Raw genomic sequence first — 13,920 nt, forward strand, 5'->3', positions numbered from 1 at the left:
GTCTAGCTATCAATCTTGTTGAGATGTGATATGCTACTTCCTGCATGACGAGTATGTCCAAGGGAAACTTCAGTAGAACATGTAGAGGCTTCTTTTCCACTGAACATTCATATGAAGGTGTTGGATGGTGAATAATACCAATCAAAAATGTCTATCAGTGCCTCCATTACTTCCTTCGACATGCAGGGTGAATCCTATTCAAATATCATCTTGTAAACTGGGATGAAAAAATGATCGGACAACCATCTGATTACTCCTTTGAAGCTGCATTGAGACAACAACTTACAATATGTGTTCAAAATAGTCTCCATTGGTTACCATGCCCACTCCAAGCCCTGGAACTCCTATCGGGCACAGATTGCATCTAAGATGTAGACAGACATGTAGATATCTTCTTGTACACCTCCGTGTGGCTATTGGGCCTTCGTTACCTATTCCTTCAGCTGATGAGCCAACATGCTGGACTAGTTACATGATTTCCCTTCTCTAGTCAATTGGTCCAGTGCGATTACCCAACTCTATGGGATGGTTTCCGTGCTTACCTGGCCATACAGTCGACATGAAAATATGACAAAGTATTGATACACCTTCCACCGTATCTTTGTCTTATTGATTTGTTTGGGTGTCAACTTGAATTGAGTCGGATCCTTTACCCAATTCTTTAGAATGTCTATGGAGTTAGCATTGTTGTCGGTAAGCTGAAGGGAGTCTTCATGATAGTCACGGGCTCTGACATATGATACATCTCATCATAATCATATGCCCAAAAGGTTTCAATATTTGTCCCACTGTCACTTCTCAAGGTCATTGTCTCGAGATCAGTGTGAGAGACGATCTAGTGTATCATGTCCACACATGGGAATGCAGGGTATCTACATGAAATCCGGTACAAGCTAGACTTATGAATGTTCACATACACTTGATGGTCTTCGAGCTCGTCCTTAAAAGTTCCTACAAATGCTTCATTGACCTCTTTCCATTTCAGTGTGATGTCCTTGTCTAGAAACAACTTCTTATCTTTGTAGATTGGTAGACATGTGGACACCCATTCAATTGTTGCTCTAGCTGCACTTCCATGAGTCTCTTTTGATCTTGTTCCCTTGGAGGCCATTTATCATGTACTGTTAAGAGACTGATGAACACCTGAAATATCTGGAGACAAAGAAACATGCATGGTAAGAAATATGTCAGCGAAAACCAAAGCAAATTCGGGGAATGACATAGCACATACCTGGGAATTAATAGGAAACATTGTGCAATTTCTTCTGGTAGGCTAGGTGACTGGCTACCAAAACTATGAGAAAGGTAGTCTTGGCTGTCTGGGAGGCAATACTGGCTATTGTATTTGTACAATGCACAATCTAGACTATCTGCTGACTGCTGGGATTGAGCAATGCACAATTCTAGCTCTCAATGATTGTAGGCTCAAGGACAACATTGTGCAATTTTCTCGGCCAACAGTCGCTATCCCTTAGAAATGTGAAAAATATTCCTTGAGGACAATGCTTAGGCAAAATTGTACATTTCTAGAGAGGAAGACAGAGCCTTCCTTCCGCAAATTGCACAATCCTGCCTTGGTAAAGGTAGAGTTTAGGCAAAGGTTGTCCAGACTCGCTGATGGGAAACAGAAAGAAAATGTGAAAGTGGATGCATGGAGACACTAATTGAAAGAAGAAATGATTACTCATGCATGAAAACATTGAATTAAAGATTCAATAATCATATCAGCATGCATATGGGTGAAGTGAGTCCTCGAATCAATGACTGTTAATGCAAAATAGTTTCATGCATGCGACAATAGTGAGATAGAAACAAAAAATAAAATGGTTCTACTACAAGCCAGTATGCATGTAAAAAACAACAAGCATTCAAATAAATCAAGCAAAAAACACTCACACAAGAAAAACTACAAAAAGTGACAGAAATGTTGAAAAAGATAAGTTGATGCCACTTACCCGTGAATAGCTGAGCCAAATATGTTGAAGAGTCCTAGATGTTTGGTGGGATGTCAAAGTTGCAAGATCGATGTGAAAGAATGAGCTCTGATGCATCGAATAAATAAGTTTGAGCTCATGATGTGCATGCCACAAACCTAGGAAAAGATGACACTTGGAGAAAAGTTTCTAAAACAACTTTGCATGTAACCTCCAACTACTAGAAATAGCTCCCTAAATCATGGGATTCCTTTTGCATGTTGCCTTTTTCTATTTCAGGAAAAAGAAAGCCATGCATGCAAGTCAAGTTTCCTTGGTCCCAGGTGGAACTGGTCAACCCAACTTCTCATGCATGAGACTAATCAACTGCTGGGAGGAAATGTGCATTTATGGATGGGAGTTGGGCTGGGTTCCCATGAGATTTATGCAATTTCTGAGTAGAGCAGCTGACTACTACCTAGTATTGTGCAATTCCTAGGCTGAGCAGCCCTGTTGGGGAAAATTGTGCAATTTTCACTGTGAGGGTTGACTAGCAGAATAACACAGTTCTGGAGCTGATCAGGCTTCCAGACATGATTGCGCAACTTCTAGAGGGAAGTTTGGTTTCCCTTCAGAATTGTGTAATTTCTATGGGAACCTACTTAGCCTACAGCTAGACCAAGTCTATATGAACTACTTGTGAGGTGAATGCATCAATATTTGGTCGATAAGCTGTCTTTATGTAAGAAAAACATTGAAGCTTGTGTACTTGACAAAGTAAGACAAGGTGCTATGAAAGGTTGGTAAGGAGGCTCCAAAATGAAGCTAAGGAAAAATTTTGGAGGGTGGTTGTAGTCGCTACAACACTTGGCAACCCAATGGTAGAACTCCAACTCTATGAATGGACCTTGTTCGTGAAAAGCAAGTCTAACACCTCCGGAAGTACTATTTAGTTCTCTATTTGTCTTGGTTTCACACTAGCTTGATTTTAATATGTAGCATCTGCCAAGCTATTGGTTGATCAAAAAACATTCCAAGCCAAGGCAACAAAGTTGTTTTGGTTGGGGTTGAGGGGTATATGGGTGCACAAGCAGTATAGTTTTCAGAGTCTTAGTTTCATCTCTGGTGTTGCTCCACTACCAGCAGGCCTGGATAGTACCCTAGCGTAGTCACATAGGAACACAAGCATGGCTCCACTGCCAGCGAGCCTAGTCAGTACCCCAACAGAGTTACTTTCATCACCTCTCTATGAAGGAAGCCTTTCTCTTCTTTCACCTTATTCATTTTGAATTTTGATTTTTTCACTCTTCATTTTCTCATTTTCATTTTTTCAACTGTGCATAGCACTTATTCACTTCAGAGTTGAAAGAGGGATCCCGACTTATTGAGACAAGAATAGGTTTTTCCAACAGAGAGGTATTTTATTATATCTCTGACATGCCTATTAAGGTTTCCCCCCTCACCTTACTCTACTTGACTGAGCTGACAAGGGTTAACCCAAAAACAACCGACTAGAGTAGGTGACATTAGTTAGCGTGCAAGCGTTGTGTTTTCACCAAGTTTCAATTCGAACAATATGTATTATCCTTTGATGTATCATGGACTAAAACTAACAAGTTCTTCATACAGAGGTAGGATTACAAATAACCAGGTACTGATAGTTGTACAGACCCTCTTGTACTTTACCCAACTTGCTTCAAGAGTCATACGTGGTTTCATGTTAAACTAGCCTACAAACAAAACAAGCAAACTAAAAAACAATAAATCAAAGAAAGAGAAGAAGAAAAATTGAAAGAAAATGAGCAAGAAGACAAGCAAACAAACAAATCAAGTAAGAAAACAAGCATGCAAGCAAACTGATTGAAAGCAAACACTACTCCTACTCCTAAGCTAATAGTGCATGGGTCTGATCACGTGAAGTGATATTTCCAATGCAAACACCGGGACATTGGTTGACCCATGTTCATGAAGGCTTGGTCCGGGAGCAACCCAATTGTGTGAACCAACAAGCAAGAAATATATAACAATGAATAAAACCACACTTCGTGTTTCCAAGTTACCACAAAAAATATGTGAGTACAAGTGCATGGCAATTAGTCTGTGGACTTATCATGGTGTTGCATGATACTGTGTGTAGCTTTGAAGCATAAGCACATTCTTGACTATTACGTGCAATCAAACGAAAGGAACAAAGATAAATTTTGTCTTGTACGTGTGCTTGCAATGTAAGATTCCTGCAATGCATGAGCGATGGGATCGTTTAGTTCAAGTGGAGGAAGCATGATCTATGTGTGAGATCAATCTTCAATGCATACAGATGTGTGATGAGGAGCCTTGGGTGATTGAATGGTTTCCTGATCAGAAGTGAGACTAACCCCAAGAGAGAGAGTGCTTGACATAACCATCAGCGTAGGTTGAAGTGCCTCGACAATCTTGGGTGTTTCAACTTCATCATTAGATATATCATCATAAACTGGTGGCTTCGAAAGTTCAACTATGATAGAGTCATGATCGTGATCGAATATGGGAGTGAATGGATCATGATATCCATGATCAGAAAAATCAATGGCTTCATCAACATCCTCATGATATGATGAATCAAATAGAGGGGTAGGTGAAAAGTGGACAAATTCATCCTCTGTGTTTCCAGAAAGGACAGATGAAAGATCAAGTGGATTTTCAATGAATGATTTATCCTCTCCATTGTCGAATGATGGACCAACATCTAGTTTGTCTTACGAGTGATCAACAATGGGTGCATCTGTGGATGGAGATACACATTTGAAATCATGGATTGGAGGTTAACCAAAGATGTCAAGGAAGAATGGAGGAGGCTTAGATGGAAGGTAGTCATCCTTCGTCGAGTGTTGATGCTTAAGATCCCACTAATACACTTTATGAATGACAACGCATGTTGTTTGTGCAACACAAACTCTGTCAGTGACTTGTTACTTTTTCACAACAAATGTAGAGTCTAGAATGGAAGAACACAAGGTAGTATCATCCGGAAGAATAGCTGAGTGTGAAGACAGAGGTTGTGGAACAAAATGCATATGACAACTCAATGGACTCACAACCAAATTTGTGTGAAAATTAAGTGAAGTGATGTTAGGAGGATATGACAACTAAAATAGTGTGTGAGCATGATCCTCAACATCACTTGGCAGTGGTGGAGTTGTTTGATGAGGGGATGGAAAATAGTCACTTGTGATAGTGATCGCATCCACATGAGATTGCACAGCTCCATCACTGAAGAATGTTCAGAGAGGCTTGATTTTAAACTTCTTCTTGGGATGATCATATTTCTTAACACAATACTTGAATCAAACCCAAATATAGAAAAATTTCATTTAGATCCTCGGAGCTTGAAACTAAAAGTCATGAAAGTGCTGCCAAAAGCCCACAATCGATTCATGCAGAACCTTTCATTGTTGTAACAATTTTTGTTCAAGATGGTTTGGATGAAAATGATAGAAAGTATCTTCAATGAGATCATAGAAGTGCTCAAGTGAGTGAACATTGTTAGCCAGTAGGCTGCACAACCATTGAAGTGGAGATTCGTGAAGTGTGTATGCAAGTAGCAAGTTGGCCTGTTCATCAGAACACCCATCTTCCTCATGAAGCATGGAAAGAAAGTCATGTAACAACTCAAGCCAGGCCACTTCACCTTCAACATCATATGTGTAAGTGGAAAAATGATCGAAAGACTCCCTCGTGATTGTGACATGTTCATGATTCGAAAAATATCGCAGAGGGAGAAGAGTGCAAGAATCCATGATAGATATGCAAAGGTTCAAAACAGGATTTTAGGACACAACTTGTCATCTAGCCCTCCTTCTAGCGCTAGAAATGTTGACGATGCTAGACCCGTCAACATGTCAGGGGATCTGCCTGGTAAGAAATCCCAATTAGATCTCAGATTGTTTGTTGTAGGAGTCCCAGCAATGGGTCATATGGTAATGCCTTGATCACATTTTCGCATAGAGGCAAGTAATATAACTTTGTTGGTAACAAGGGTGTGATAATTGCAGTGAGTTAAGGAATGTGCATGAGAGGTTCTAACACATGGGGATGGAGATGAGTGCATCCCTTGGAAACCTGTGATAGCACACAGTTAATAAGGGAACACATGAACAAAGATGCATCACAACATGGAAGGCAAGTTAGCAAGCAATCCAAAGTGATGGTTAAACCAATAGCACATTTCAGAAAGATTCATACATACTTATACAGAATAGTCTATACATGCATGCGTAAGCAAACTAATACATATATCATTTAGAGTAAACCAGATAGCATAGAATAAAATACAACATATGCATGAAACGTGCTGGCCCCTGTTATATTAAGAAGTGTAAGTTCCAGTCATAAAATACATCCATGTCCAATTACTAGTCCTGATAGCATAACTTTATAGCCACAACTACCTGCTCCTCCAAAGATATGTACAAGCTCTATGTAGTGGAGAAGCCAAGGCTCGTTACAATAATGTCCAAACTCTCTCCAAGATAGTCTTATCGGAAGCTTTCTTGACAAAAAACCTATACAATGAGTTATGAGGGACTATTTATATCAAAGGGTGGGGTGACCCTTGACATTCCCCTTTGTGACAGTTCAACTACCCTCATGACTTTTCATCTACTCTATGATTATGTTATGAAACCAGCTCACAAAAAGATAGAAAAGATAGATCAACACCTTAGAAATAAGCCTCTTCGAGGGGGCAACCTCATTTACATTACACAAATGAACAATTCTTAGATGATTCAAATGACAAAACCTCCTTTCTATATATAGGAATCTAAGGGGTCACAATATAACCAAAGCTAACCTATCAATAATAATATAGGCACAAAAATAACTATATTGGGATTCTATGGGCATAATAATAACAATATGGAGATAATAGGGGCACAACAATAACAATAAGGGATACAACAACAATAGTAATGGGGGAGTCGTTAGTATTATAGGGACTTAACATGCCCCTCTCCTTCAAAAAAGTGTTTTCCTCAATGCTTGAGTAGTTCTGAATGCTTCTGTATAAAATTCTTATCCTCCCATGTGGAATCTTCAACAGGTAAGTTCTTCCACTTGATGAAATACTCTGAAATTGATCAATTTCGTAGCTGTCAAATTCTTGTTTCTTTGACTACTTCAGGTTCCAATATGATTTTTCCTTCCTCATCGAGTTCTAGAAATATTGTTTGAACTGGAATCTTGTCACCTATAACCTTAATTAACGATGAAACATGGAAAACTTGGTGCACTCGGGAAGCTGCAGGAAGCTCCAATTTATATGCCATAGTACCTATCTTTTGCAACACCTTGTACAAACCATTATACTTTGGTGATAATTTATTATCCTTCTTAGCTTGCTTAAGAGACATTTCTTTATATAGTTGTAGCTGTAGGAATACCCAATCACCTACATCAAAACTTCTTTCGTTGCGATGTTGATCTGCCTATTGTTTCATTCTATTTTGTGCCAAGGTGAGGTTATCCTTTATGAGTTGCAGAAATTATTGTTGATGCTTGATGTGATCTTCCACTGCTTGAACCTTAGAATTTTCTCTTAAATATGATGTGATGGATGGTGGATGATATCCATAAAGTGCCATAAATGGGGTCATTTTTGTTGCAGTATGGAAGGAAGTGTTATACCACCATTCAACCAAAGGCAACCATTTAACCCATTATGTATGTTTATCAAATAAAAAGAAACATAGATATCCTTCCAAACATTTTTTTTACTATCTCAGTTTTCTCATTAGATCGAGGATGATAAGATGAGCTATGAGCTAATTGAGTACCAAGATAAGAAAATAATTCTGGCAAAAAATTTCCAGTAAAAATGGGATCTTTATCGCTTACAATAATCTTTGGGTTTCCATGTAGCTTTTGAATTGTTTCCATAAATGCAGTAGAAACTGTACTTGCTTTAAATGGATGAGATTATGCACAAAAGTGTGCATACTTCATAAGTCTGTCAACTACCACCATGATAAGACTCTTTCCTTCGGACTTGGGTAAACCTGTTGTTAGGTTCCTATACCAATAGGAGTCATAATTTTGAATGACTAAGATTAAGCCTTGTAATATTGTACATACCTTTTCTTTCCCTAAAATAATAAACAAAGGACAAAAGAATAAGAAAAAATCAAGGAAAAAGAAAAAAATGAAAATATATGAACCCAAAAGACAAAAAGAGACCATGAAAGTGAGCAAGTTCAAATGCCACTACTATTTACTTTCTACATAATAAATGATTGTGTCTAGCCTGTTACTCATGCCGCAATCCATGGCAGTCAAAATGTTCAAACTTGGCTATTTCATGTTTTGAATTTTATGTTTATAGTTAGAGAATAAAATCTAACCAAACAGTGTAATCTTGGCAGATCATTAGATAGGTAGAGTGAATAAAAGGAGCTCATTAGTTTAATCTGAGCCCTTGGATGATATAAGGTTAGAATTAAATAGTTTATTTTGTAAAGAAAAGAAAAATATTTATAGGGGTTTGCTAGCCTAAATGCACCCTAATAATGTGAAGAAAAAAATGGTAGGATGAGTAAATGGGTAAGTAGTAGAAAGGTTTGAGAAATATCATGCGATTATACAAAAGAACTTATTTCATTGTCTCAAATGCAATTTTCAAATATGCATAAGTAGTAAACAAAGCAAAAAGAATGGTTCACAATCTGGTTTATTTAACACCCCCTCATTCATTTCACCCTTTTACTTCACTAATTTCCCATAAATAAGTTCTGGTACTTAAAACCTACAAGTCAAAATGGCTCAGAGAATTTTCCTGACTTTTGGAGGGACCAGACCCTCGGCTTAATGACTTAAGAGGGACAAGTACCATAGCCCCCTTCATAAAAACACATTCCCCCTTCATTTCCCCTCATTTCCCTAATAAAATCACACTTTCCTATGGTTGACATCATTTACCAAGGAAAAGTGGGAATCCCCTTGTAAAACCATTTCACACAAAAACCCACCAAACGTTTTTATCCTAACTGTAAATCAAAACATGCAATCGGATACACTTAACCCCTTTTCCTTAAGAAAATCCACTTCACCATCACTTTCATATTAATTAAACTAACTTTATTATGTAAATTCCCCGAAAACTCATTAAGCCCATATTAAATTAAAACCCTGTATATAATATCCCAACTGCTTAGTTTTAAATAAAAAACTAATATAAGCTACCCCTTATCCCAATATAATTTCACTTAATTTACCTAACCCCGATAAAAATTAAGTTAATCCCGCATCGGCTTCACCCGATTCCCTAATCCCTCATTAAAGCCTGACCCAATTACTTAACCCTTGATTAGTCCCTAAACTAATCCTAAACCACCATAAGTAAATCCCTAGGCCCCCCATAAAACCCCTATAATTTCCCCTGCACAGCTTCGCCTCCTGACTACCATCGATCATCCCTCCCCCACATCCAATGGTGCACAATCATATTGGTTGCGCCCAACGACTGAACAATAGCTGCCTGATAAAGTGGTTTTCCTCCCGACCCCTGATGCTACATGTTAGATGATGTATGGCATCAGGTGAACCCTCCCAAATACCGCCCACACCACAAAAGCAGTGGGATGGCCCTCCAAAACTGCTTCCCCCATTTAACCGAAAACCGTCACTATTCATCCGAAAGTGAACCTGCCAAAAAATTAACCGTTTTCTCTATAAAAGACCACGAAGCCCTATTTTACCCTTTTTCATGCATTCTCTTTGTAAATTCTAAAAAACCATTGCCAACCACTGCAAATGCTAAATTTACCCACAAAATTTCAATTCCACCCCAGAAGATGTTGCAAACAGCCAGCCAACCTTTTCAGACCATACTAGGACTATGCCAACCACTGCAGCTACCGTGAACCAAAAATTTCAAAGCCAAATTTCCCAATTCCAAGTATTTCACCATGAAATACCACTTACCCTTACAAAATCTTAAAACCTATGGCCTGTGCAATGTTTTAAATTAAGAAGTTGAGTAAAAATATTATCAATTAAAGAAATTTCTTGCCTAAACCTTTCGAAAAATCCCAAAACCGTGGATAAAAACCCCTCAGAACGTAATTAAAATTCACAAGAATTGAATTATGGCTGCCCCTATCACCATGGACGTTAGACCCCTTACTACTCCACACCTAGACCTGGACCACCTTCCCCTAGCCGACAAGGATTTCCAAATGAAAGATACCATTACCATAGGGCTCCTGCTTAAAATTCATTATTTAAGCAAAGACAGACACCTGAACCATACAGATGATATTGGCCTCTGAGAGTCTAATTTAGCCAGATACCAGTTTGCCCAAGTTCACATCTTTCTAGAAGTTGTTCATATGTGTTATGCATGCTATGTCCTTAGCCATCGAGCCATAATGTCTCATGACCAAAAGCTCCTTTTCACTATCACAGCCGAGTCCATTAATGAAATGTTGTAGTTCAAACCAAGGCCAAACCTAACCCTACTCTCAATTGGAGACCTGTTGGACCAGTATCCCAAGCTAAGCACATCAATATTGGCCCAGTTGTTCCAAACCTTCATTAGAGAGGAGAAACACATCCCAAATGATCCCCCTCCATATGTAGCAATTATTTTCTCTAAATGGGGCCAGAACATTGTAACCATGATATCCTGTGTTTTGGGTTACTCTACCAGTGAATACATTGATGAACTTATTCTAGCTTTCATGTCCATCTATACCCTAGGGCAGCCTCCTGCAATCATATATGACTTTTCCAATTTTATAGCTGACAGAATGCATGAGCAGTTCACAAGAATGGGCAATGATAGGGTATTAAAATACTCTTCTATATTGTACCATCTATTTTTGTACTATCAGTCAAATAAGTTTCCTTTCACTCTCCGGAAGCTTGACACCAGGGGCTAGCCCAGATAAGTCATTTTTTGGACCCCAATTTTTCATGAGTTTAGATCACCATATACATACTCAGACTTCATAGATTCTTTTGTGTATCCATCATGACTATGCTCGCTAGAAATCCTCCACCTAGGATAAGTCCAGAGATAAAGAGAGTCCTCCATCTTTCAATCAAACCAAAGTAGGTGATTGGTACCTTTAGCAAAACCACACAGAAATCAGAATATACGGTTGCCTGCTTGCACCATATAAGTTGCTGAGATACCTCCCTATGAGGTTGTTTGTCTTAGAATATTACAGACAGATCATCAATGTAGATGAATTCAACTTTTTCAATGCCAAGAAGAAGGCCTATTTCAAAATCAAAGACCAATTAGGTCCCTTCATATGCAATTCTAGAGAGGCAGGGAAAGAGGCAGACCTAATCCTACAGAGAATGAAATTCCAAAGGAGTTTTGTATGGAGATATGAATCTTTTGAATTCATTACCAAGAAAAGGAAAAAGGTCAAGCTAGGACCTTTCATCCACCACCCCATACCAGAAATAGAGGCATATGCAAATCAAATAGAATGGGTGGAAAATATTTTAGTATACAGAGATAGCATGAGGGTAGATGTAGAAAATGCTCTGATTGATTTGGAAAAGAAACTTGATGAGAGCACTTTCCTGTAGGTACCAAAAGAACAAGAAAGAGTTATGAGCACCCCTCCAGTCATGTAGACTCCTCAGAATGAGGAGAAGATTCCAAAAAGAAATAGAGAGGGAGCTTCCACTTCAAGAATGGGCACCTTTGATCTACAATAGGAAACAAGTCATAGCAAAAGGAAAAGGCTCAATCTAGCGTCTGAACAGGAATACATAGAAGGATTAGCACAGGTTACCAACACATAGGTAGAAAGAAGTAGGCCCACTACTCCATTTGAAGACATACAGAAGCCTTCCACATCACAGACTCAGATGTTGGAAATACAGCTTAGTGTGGAAGTGTCATCCTTCAGTAGGCCTGCTGATAAAGACCATGACATAAAAGATAGGTACAAGGAAATCAAAGTGAGAAATGAGAGGCTTAAGGCCCAAACATATGCTCAATACCTAAATCTGACTCCCACAAATCAAACAAGATTAATGTCAACCTTTGACATTAAAGAGGGAAAGTTACATATGTCCTTCATTGAACCTATAGCACAACAACCCAAGACAACATCGGATTTCAAAAGGGTTGAATTTGAAGTGTTGGCAAGGGATATTCATCCCATAGACTAGATTGAACTGCATAAATAGGATGGAGAGATGATATACACCACCCTAACAGGTAAAGCCATAGCTTCTCATCAGCTACAAAACTATTTGAACAACATTTTAGCAAAAAGTTAGAGAAGGCCTCCTCATAGGCCAAGGATACCAGGATCAAGTCCTTAGAGGACTTAGTGATTGAATTGGGACATGATCCCAAGGATATTAAAGCTACATAACAGCTTGTAAAGAAGAAAAAGGATGATATTTTTGCACTTAAGATACAATTAAAAATACCCCAACTACAACATCCTCAAACTCTAGAAGTCTTAGAGAGCCAAACTAGACATGAGGAGTTGATGGACTTGATCCTAAAGCTTAATGATCAATTAAAGGAGACAGAAAAGGAGTTGGACGCTTTAATTCATTTGAAGCAAAGCAACTTGGCCACAACTTCTAGATATGTCATCCCTACAGTATCTACAACAATCCCTTCTACACTGGTAGCTTCACTGGCACCAACAACTCCACCTGCCACAACTTTGCCAGTTACTGTAGAATCTACAACAACAGGTGCATCAGGTGAGAAAGCAACAAAATTAGTTAAAGCCATGGAAGAGATTTCTATCGAGGCTACAAAGATGAAAAAACTAAGAGAAAAGGTGGCAAGTTTGGAAATTGACTACAAACTTGCCCAACTTAAGAAAAAGGAAGACGCACAAAGGCCCAAAGAATGAGTGAAAGAATCAAAGTCTTAGAGAAAGATTTAACACTGGAGAAACCCATTGGGCAAACCAAGGAAATGTTGTGGGCCAATATCATTGAATCTGTCAATGATATTTGGCCATAAATTCAACTTATTTTTTAATAAACAGAATTAATAAAGATAGCTACATAATCTATCTAGAAAGTAAAGGAGGAGTTGGGAGATAAGCCTGAGGATGCCAATAGACTCATCCATTTCCTCAACAACAAGAATAGGTATGAGCTCCATGAACTCAATATAGAAGACATGACTGAAACCATCTTGGAAATAAGGAAGGTCCTTTCCAAGAGAAACCTAATGTGAACTTAGAAGAAAAGTGCCATAACATGCAGGTAGCCATTGATAGGTTCATGGCTAAATTCTAGATTTTGAGGGAGAAAGGATTGCATAGTCCATTAGTTATTAATGATAAACTCATGACACAGTTGGAATATGGCAATAGACTCAGACAGTTGGCTAAGGAACAAGTTATCACTTCATCTATAAAAGCACTACCAACAGGCAAAGTTTTGTACAAAACATTTGAGAACTTGTTTTTTCTTGAGCATGAGATAAAACACTTATTCCTCACCAAGCCCAATTTTTCCAAGTATACTGAAGCTGATGAGATCTATAGGAGGATGATGAATGTAAAATTACCTAATGCAGAATGGTGGGAGAAAATGACTGATTTACTGTGATAAATTTACAACAAAAGTTACTGCATAGTAAAAATGAGAGCAGCCAGGTAAACAAATGAAAACAGGGTAGCATAGTCAAAGAGCATTAGGGTCAAAGAGTATCAGGTGAAAGATAAAAGTTGAAGAAGATTCCACCATGAAAGACCACAAATGCAAGCCAACATAAAGGGATACAAATCCAACCATAAAATCCAGCAGTACCAAATAAAAAGGGAGAGCATGAAACAATTCAATAGTTGTCTATATCTTCTTGTAAGAAGATATTTGTATTTCCTAAATTAAATCTCAAGTTAGTTTGAGATATTTTGTAATAATTTTTTTGTATAAATACTTCATAATTCGAAGTATGTACTATGGATTCTTAGACATTTCTATAGACTTTCTTAATCAAATAATGTAAGTTATTGTATCACTGTTTGGA

The sequence above is a fragment of the Pinus tabuliformis genome, chromosome 8, assembly GCF_031772625.1.
Source record: "Pinus tabuliformis cultivar Carrire ecotype Pingquan chromosome 8, CPIR1, whole genome shotgun sequence".
Taxonomy (NCBI): domain Eukaryota; kingdom Viridiplantae; phylum Streptophyta; class Pinopsida; order Pinales; family Pinaceae; genus Pinus; species Pinus tabuliformis.